A 9,555-nucleotide genomic window follows, 5' to 3' on the forward strand; every position below is an offset into this window, starting at 1 on the left:
AGAAGCTGTAAACCCAGAGTGGAGCCTACCCAAGAGGGCAGCTATGTGTGCTACAGGTAACAGAATGTGAGGGTGGGGCTATGTCTGTGGCAGCTCAGACAAGGCCACATGGGCCCTGGAGCTCTTGGCAACAGACATAGGACTCGGGGTTGGTGTCTTCCCGGCTGCCTTTGCTCTTACTTTGGTCAGATCTTTTATTGCAATCTTCCTCTTCTCTCTTGGAGTGAAAATGTTTGTTCCTTGCCATTGTGTATGTGACACATATAACTTGTTTTTACTTCGGAACTCAGAAAAGACTTTAAATGCCCCTGCCTTAGCTTCCTGAGTGTTGGCATTCCATGCCCAACTCTAAATTTGGATTTTTAACATTATAAAAACACTATTGAAATTCAGGATGTTTTAGAGGTAAACATGCATTCTGTATTATGAGATCACGTTGGACTTTATGGTCCTGGAGTGGAATGTTATGGTTTAAAGTGATTTGTCTGGGTATCAGGCTTGTGAGAACTTTTTGTTTCTGTCAAAGGTGGCTAGCTCACCAAGGGGAAATGTTCTGAGAACCTCCCACATCCTGTGAGTCCCTAGTGTCTGTGCCTGTCTGTCCAGTCTCTGGGTATCCTGAGGCTTGGCTATCACAGCTTCCCCTTTACCCCAACTATGAACCAGTCAGTCCTGTCAGATTGTGAGGTCTCGCTCCCACAGTTACTACCTGCATCAGAGTAAAAACTAAGTTCACTTTCTTCCCTAGTGTCCTGCAGCCTGGCTTGGATCATAGCACACCCTTTTTGCACAAAGAAATTGTCTTGCCAGGTTATTTTCACCTTGTTTGTGTTTCCGCATGTGGTACAAGACTATTCCAACACTGGGGGCTTGTCTGGGTTTTCAAATCCATCTGGGGGGATTTTTTTTATCTCATCTCTTTGGGGAGACTTGTCCCATGGCCCTACTGTTGGGGCCCCCAAGGTCTTGATTGAGCAGTAATGATCCCAGAAAAGAGAGTTTCTTGGCAGTGTGGGGAAGGATCAAAGAAAGTTCTGTGGTGGCCATGCAACTTTATGCATAGAACAGGTTTTTAAAAATTGCTGTGGAGGATGACAAAATACTCCTTTGTAAATGGACACTGCTTGTTCATTCCTGGTTTCCCAGACCCAAATAATCACACTGAAACTATATTAATTACAACACTGTTTGGCCTATTAGCTCAGGCTTCTTATTAATTAACTCTTACATATTAAATTAACCCATTTCTGTTAATGTGTATATTGCCACAAGGCTATGGCTTACTGAGTAATATTCTATTCTTGCATCTTTTTCCTTTGGCAGCTACATGACATCTCCTTGACTCTGCCTACCCTCTCTATCTCTGTTCTGATTTCCCACCTGTCTTTACTCTGCTAAGCTATTGGTCAAAACAGCTTTATTCATCAACCAATAACAGCAACACACATACAGAAGACATCCCGCATCACTCCTTAGTGGTTGGCATTCTGCAGGTTGAATGCATGAGTGTCTTGTAGTGCAGAAACCTCCTCAAGGATGAGGATTTGACTCTGACCAGGATGGGAAATGGTTAGGCCAAAATGAGTGTCAAGGAAAATAAAGAAAATAAACAATTTCCCAAGATAGAAAGGGGAACCCACTCTCCTGGCTGACCTAACATCTTCCCATCCCATTCAGTATGCCTTTTCCTGCCCTAAATTCAGAGAGCATGAACAGTGCGAATGAAACTTCCAAAGCCTGTGTTTAGTCCCCTATATTCACTGTGTGTCAGAGAGTCTCCCTTCTTTCCCCTCCACCAGGTTCCCCCAGAGAACACTGGAAGGCTTTGGATCAGGTGTGGGGGAAGGGAGAACAGAGAGCCATTTACTGTGGCTCAGTTCAGCACTGCTCTAGACCATGGTCATAGCTTCTCTGTGTAGAAGCATCCCACAGGCTGCTGCGGTGGTTTGAATGATAATGGTCCCACAGGCTCATGTGTTTAAGCATTTGGTCCCTAGTTGGTGGAACTGTTTGGGGGAAGGATTAGGAGTAGCCTTGTTGGAGGAGGTGTGTCACGGTGGGGGTGGGTGGGCTTTGAGATTTCACAGTCCCGTCATTCCTAGTTAGCTCTCTCTGTTTTGTGCTTGTGGGTCAGGTATAAGTTCTCAGCTACTGCTCGGGCACCATGCCTGCCTGCCTGCTGCCTTGCTCCGTCCATGATGATCACAGACTCACCCTCTGAAACTCACCCAGGAAACTTTGTTCTCTAAGGTGTATTGGTCATGGTGTCTTCACAGCAATGGAAAACCAAGATAGCTATTAAGGTTTTAAATCAGGATTAATTATTTTTGGGGACAGGGTTTCTCCATGCAGTCCTGGCTATCCTGGAACTTGCTCTGTAGACCAGGCTGGCCTTGAACTCACAGAGATCCACCTACCCCTGCCTCCCCAGTGATGGGATTAAAGGCGTGTACCACTATCACCTGGTTTTCTGATTTTTTTTTCCTTTGTTATTTTTGGCCTTACTGGAGGGTTATTTCTTTTTCTTTCTTTTTTTTCCTTTCTTTTTCTTTTTTTTTGAATGTATAAAATTTAAATTTTATGATCATAGCCAGACCCTTTTACACTTAACACAATGGAAATATTATTGTTTTCCCCAATGAAAAAAATTTCTGAATCATACTATGTTGCACATAGCCTAGAAATAAAAATTCGGGTACTTTTTCAAGTTTCTAAAGACTGCAAATAACAAGCCATTATTTCACTTCCAAAATCTAAAGTCAGCAACATGATTCTTTAGTAGTTTCTCGGGCTTAAAAAGTCATTATTATTATTCAGATAAAGTAGTCCTCTGGTCACATTTTTTTAAGTCTCTGTTCCACCACAACCTCCTGAGATTTGTGAGGAAAGTGCAGTCTTGTGATCATCAGGAGGAGAAGTCCGTGTCTGCTTTAGGTGTCAATCAGTTGTAGCCTGCTGATCTGATTAGAAGCCTTGACGAATGCCTGGTGGCGATTACAGAGAACTGCCAAGCATATGGGTATGTTACAGGGAGCCCACTGTTTTGGGATCAGTTCTTGTACAAGAATAAAGAAACAAAAACATCTGTAAGTATGGCATCAGAAAAATAAATGTCCACAACCGAAAGGGCAGGGAGAGTAACCGAGCTTTCAAGGAGTATGTCCATGTGGTTCCTTCCCGAGGCTCCTCAGGGTGCTGCTGAGTGTGTTCCAAAGCCAACCTGTTGTGAGTCTCATTGATTTCAAAAACATAGTAAAACGCTGCTGCACTTGCCAGCAAATACAGTCCCACTCCAATCCATCCCATCCGCTGACGGAAGTTCATCATTCTCCATGCTCTGTGCCTTTCCTCTCCTGAGGGGCCCGCTTGCTCGCAGTCCCGGATGCCGCCACCGTCAGAGGGGTTATTTCTTTTGTTATATCCATCCTAATCTAACTTGGATGTTTGTTTGAAAAGAAAAAAAAAGGTATTGACTTCCACATTGAATTTTTGAAATGCGTGGATCCTGCGGGATCTGTTCCCTGATGGGAATGGGCTTGTTTTCATATGGAACTGAGCTTACAGCACTCCAAAGTAACCATGTGGTTTGCCACCATCTTGATCTATGACATCAACAAAGTAGGAAGAGCTCTGTGACTTTATTGCCATCTTGGTTCATACCATGTGGTTGCCTAAACCAAGATGACTGCACCCCTAAAACTTCCCCAAACTTTTCAGTACCCCTCAGCCCTCAGGAGATCACCACAGCCCAGCAAATTATTCCACCGCAGGCGTTCAGCCACACATCCCAATCCACAGATGTTCAACCACACATCCCAACCTACAGGTGTTCAACCACACATCCCAACCTACAGGCGTTCAACCACACACACCAACCTACAGGCGTTCAACCGCACACCCCAATCCTTTTCTTTTCTTCCACCACAGGCGTTCAACTGCACGTCCCAATCCTTTTCTTTTTTCAGTGTTCACCTTCCTGGATGCCTCATAGGATCCTGGAAACAGGATACCTAGGGGAGATACCAGTATGGAATCTATAGCCTCGTAAGAAAGTTGATGCATTTTCTGTGCCCAGCCACGGAGGTACTACCAGACTTTCATGATTGTTTTGATTTATTTTATGTGTATGGGTATTTTGCCTGCATATATGTCAGTGTACCCAGGGAGGCCAGAAAAGGGCATCGAATCTCGTGGTGTTATAAATGGTTGTGAACCATTATACAGGTGCTGGGAATTGAACTCAGGTCCTCTGGAAAACCAGCAAATGCTCTTAATCACTGAGTCAGCACTCCATCCACCCCACTCCCTTCTTCTGATACTTTGCTTCGAGACAGGATGTCACTGTAATTCTGGCGGGCCTGGAATTCACTGTGTAGACCAGCCTGGCCTTGAACCCATAGTGATCCACCTGCTTCTGCCTCAGAGTGCTGTGATTCAAGGCACATGTACCTACACCCAGTTTGACTCATGTTCAACATGGACATATTTACTGGTTTCTAGAGGGGACTTAGTGCTTCTAGCACAGTCAGCTGAGATCAAACTTCCCAGCCTGGAGAGTCATTGTTAGTTATGCAAGCTTGGCCTTTAGCTCCTGAGGCTCAAATTAGCCTGCTGTTAATCAGCTGTGTTTACCAATGTCTTCCCACCTTTCTTCCATTCTCTATGTCTAATTCCCTCAATGTCTCGCTAGCATCTTAACCACTCTTCTTTCCCGATTCCTCTTCCCCTGCCCCCAAGTCGCACCTATTTTCTCTTGCCATGCCGCTCTTCATTAAACCAATCACAGCAATGCATCTTCACAGAGTGTACAAACATTCACAACAGTCAGCTTCCAGCGGGAGCTGACACCGGAGGTCTAGACCTGGACAGCTCACAGGAATGTGCAGAGGGCAGAGCCTTGAGAAAGCACGACCCCAGCTGGAACTCAAGGGGGAGATTGCCAGGTGCTGGCCAAGCTGCTGCAAGCAGGGAGCTACCACAGCTGGAGGTAGGAAGTTGATGCCTGCCATGATAAGCTAAATAGAAACAGAGCACCCAAAGGAAGTTCTTTACTTTCAACCATTATCACCTGCCAGTGTAGGACTCAGCCATCGATAAGTTTAATGAAGGCCCGAGTCTCAGTAGTTTACCCTGAAGCAATGCCTGATTGCAGGAAGAACCACAAACTGAGATTACCCGAGCATCACCCAAGAACAGAACACCCAAAGGAAATGCCTTACGTTCCAACCGATGTAGATAGGATCACCTTCCAGCACGTACTCACCAGGACATCCCTAGACAAATGTCAGCCAATCAGGGGTCTGAACATTAGAAACTCCTCACCCCCACCTTTACAAGTATAAAAACCCAACTCTGAGTTTGGGGCTCTCCAATTATTCCAATATGTTGGACTCACGGAGAGACCGAGTTTGCTAACTTGTATAAAATAAAGAAAGGTTCTTTGCTTCTACTTGTTGGTTTTTGGAGAACTTCGTGGATCTGGGTATAACACCAAGCCTGCTGTCTCTAGCAGAATATTCCTTCCCTTCCTGAGACTCCTTTGCTCCATGCCTGTCACCTGCTTTTCTCTGGGTTTGCCTGTCTTTGCTCCATGCCTGTCACCTGCTTTTCTCTGGGTTTGCTTGTCTTTGCTTTCACTTTGCAGCTATAGTGGCCCGGCTAAGGGAAAGAGCAGGTCGGTGCCATCCCTCTCCCGGCCCCGGCCCCAGACATGTAGCTCTGGCTGTCCTGGGACTCACTCTGTAGACCAGGCTGGCCTTGAACTCACAGAGATACTCCTAACTTTGTCTCCTGAGTGCTGGGATTAAAGGCATGTAGCACCACTGCCTGGTTCTCTCTGGGTTCTTTAAGATTATTTTCTGTGTTTTCCAGATTACGGGTACCAAATCAATAATAGTACCAATAGTAATATAGTAAAAGGCTGTTCACTGTCAGAACTAAAAGAAGGTGGAGAGGCCTCTCTACCTTAAAAACATCTCTCAGTAACTATGGCACCTTAATTTTAAGGAATTACTATTTGAGAGTTTCAGACATGTTGTGATTGTATACACACACACACACACACACACACACTAACTTTCCAGTATCATACTTTAATATGGTTTAGTTGAGTCCTGTTGGATCATGTAGTATCAATTTGATGATGTTTTATTGTGTTGCTGATTCTCCCTTATCTGCTTCTTACGTTCATTTAAAACCAAAAGCATGACTACTATGGTGGACAATAATCTTCTAGACTGTATAAAACACACAGAGTTTTGATTGTCTTATGTTTTCTGTAAGTTTTGCCTGAGGATATACAAAGCCCCATAGTTTAACAGCGTGTACCTGGGTAATAGACATTTATCACCGTATCCTGGGGTTGGACATGCTACACAGCACTATCCTCTACGTCAAACAACTGCCATCTTCATATCCCAGCTGTGTCTGCTTATAAAAGATTGTCACATGGGGCTGAAGAGTTGACTCTGGTTAAGAGCAGGACTGCTCTTCCAGAGGACCCAGGTTCAATTCCCAGCACCCACATCAGGCAGCTCACAACCACCTGTAACTCCAACTCTGGGGATCTCACATTTCTGGCCTCTTCTGGCATCTTCATGCCACATGCTCACGCATACATAGTTAAAAATAATAAAAAAATTTAAAAACCAAAACAGCTGAGTTTGCTGATTACTTGCATTCCTTCATAGAACAAGGGGGTGAGGAAGGTCACTGGACCCTCACCTGAATGTTCGACCAGGCATATGCAATTCTTCCCTAATTGCCTGTGATCTGCAGCTGATTTTCGGTCATGCACACTCCTGTCTGTAACCGTTCACCTAAAGGCTGTAATCAGTCCTGTAAACTCACTGCTTCCCCATGGTGAACTCTGGTGAAATCAAGCATCGATTTGTACTTGGGACCTTATAAGGAGGGGAAAGATAATACCACCCCTCACCCCAAGGAGAAAGTTCTCACAACATCAGCAAATTTATTTGGTAATGCTTCTGTGTCTTGTGCTATTAAAAATGAAAGAAAACCACTAAGTAGAAGATGATATTAAAAGTATGCAAAAGTGAAAATATTCTAGTAAAAAATTTACATAAAGATTGAGAAGGGTAGATGTTTTAACAGGACGGTACATATGGTGTGTAAAAAATAAGGCTTTATGTATATGATATTAAAATTTCCAAGGTCAAAGGTAAAAACACTGAAAGCAAACTGTGTTAAATTAGTAGAGTTGCTTTTTTGTTGTTGTTTGTTTTGTTTTGAGACAGGGTTTCTCTGTGTAACCCTAGCTGTCCTGTACTCACTGTAGACCAGGCTGGCCTCAAACTCACAGAGCTCCACCTGCCTCTGCCTCCTGGGCTCAAAGGCGTGTGCCGTTATACCCTGCCCTGGAGTTAGTCTTCATGGCTGAGAGCTGGGGATGCCCCTTGGTGTTTCTCTGTATGATTGTGTTCCATTCCGCTCTGATATAAATAATGCTGGTTTTTGAAAGAAAAAGAAATCAACAGAGTTCCTGGCTGCTCTTTATACAAGGACTGGCTTAAAGAACAAAATTGTAGGGCTGGAGAGATGACTCAGTGGTTAAGAGCACTGATTGTTCTTCCAGAGGACCTGGGTTCAATTCCCAGCACCCACATGGCAGCTCACAACTGTCTGAAAATGCAGTTCCACGAGACCCGACACCTTCACATCAATGCACATAAAAATAAAAGTTAAATAAATCATTTTTTAAAAAAAGAATAAAATTGTATGTCTAATCAGATTTTATTTAAGAGTGTTCAGCTTTTACTCAAACTTTATGTAAATAATACACAGTAATTAAAAATATCAGACTGGTGGAAATGACCTTCTGTGCCTTCAGTAACCATAGTTGGAGGCCTCTATGGATATGGCCAGAGATATCCTTTTAAAATGTCCACTAAGTTCCAGGGGACTGTGGAGGCATCTCCTGAATTGTCCTATAACTGTGAGGAGGCACCTGTTCTCTTGTTCTGAGAGGCCATGGAGACCTCCTCCAGTGAACTATAACCTGTGCACGTTCTACAAAGAGGAGCATCAAGACAGGGAAGTATTCCTCAATGCTTCCAAGAAGCACGGGCTTCTCCTCACATAGATGGAAAAACTGGGAAAGGAAGGTTAGCGCAGCAGAGGGTCCTCTCGAGTCTAAGTGACCCCTGAGGACAGATTCTCAGCGGACTTGACAGAGTGTATTAGTTACTGTTCTGTTGCTGTGATTAGACACCATAACCAAGGCAACGTATAGAAAGGAGAATTTACTTGGGGCTTACAGTTCCAGAGGGAGAGGAGCCGTCACCATCACGGTGGGAAAACATGGCAGGCACCAGGCAGGCCTTGTCCGTGTGTCTCTTGACAGCAATAGAACAATAGCCAGGACACTCTTGGTTCATAATAAACACTTGGTTAACTTGTCTATCAAGACGTACTTTATGCTGATATTCAGCTGTGCTGGGAATTAAAGATTCAATTTAAAACAACTCCAGAGTATTCCTCCCTTAGGACCCTCCCACCCTCAGGAGGTTTCACTTTTCTGTAAGAAATCTGTCCACGCAAGAGCAGAATGGCGGCTTGGTGATGAGGTCAGTTCAGGCAGCTGGGGCAGTAAGGGTCTCTCGCGGGAGGAGATGCTGCAGAGGAAGTGCTGGGTGGTAGAGGGGAAGGGGAGTCAGAGCTGCACTGTGGTGGGTTGTTCAAGGTAAATGTCTGAAGACTTTAAAGGGAAAGAAGGCATGATGCATGAGATTGTTTCATGGGGAAAATCATGTGTTAGATGATACAGCACAGCACAGACCGAGGAACATACAAAACAGAACATAGCCCTGGGGAGACGCTTGGAGGGTAAAGTGTTTGCCCCGTGTGAGGACCCGTGTTCTGGTGGGGGGGTGGCCTGCCTGTGAGCCCAAAACATGGGAAATGGAGACAGAATCCCTGGAGTGAGCTGGCTTGTCATCCTCGCTGCAACAGCAAGCTCCAGCTCCAGCCAGAGAACCTGTCTTCATATATAGGGTGAAGAGTGAACAGGGAAGAGACCCAGGATCAGTCTGGGCCTTACATGTATGTACACACACATGCACACATGCTTGAACACGCACACACATATACACACCACACTCATGTGCTTGAACATGCAGAATACACACATTATATATATATATATACACACACCACACATATGCTTGATATGCACACATATACACACTACATGTACACATATGCCCAAAAACATTGACATATCTCAGGTTCCCTGTGGTAATACTTAGGTTTCCATGGCCATAAAGGGGGAGATGTTGGACATCACGGGCATCATGTTGGGATCACTGGCACAGACGTCACTACGACGTCCTGGAGTCTACTTCAGCCTTCTGCATGCAGAAAGCGGCAGAGGCTGAGGACTCCACCCCTCCTCCTCCATGACAGTGCTCTGAGGAGGACTCCACCCCTCCTCCTCCTCCATGACAGTGCTCTGAGGAGGACTCCACCCCTCCTCCTCCTCCATGACAGTGCTCTGAGGAGGACTCCACCCCTCCTCCTCCATGACAGTGCTCTGAG

The 9,555-nt window shown here is 45.0% G+C and overlaps 1 pseudogene; it reads right to left on the minus strand.

Annotated features, from left to right (window-relative positions):
* Nucleotides 1–2,930: 2,930 nt before the first annotated feature.
* Nucleotides 2,931–3,327, minus strand: LOC119801044 (annotated as a pseudogene).
* Between the last annotated feature and the right edge of the window lie 6,228 nt (nucleotides 3,328–9,555).

This window comes from Arvicola amphibius, chromosome 14 (assembly GCF_903992535.2).
Source record: "Arvicola amphibius chromosome 14, mArvAmp1.2, whole genome shotgun sequence".
NCBI classification, from domain to species: Eukaryota; Metazoa; Chordata; class Mammalia; order Rodentia; family Cricetidae; genus Arvicola; species Arvicola amphibius.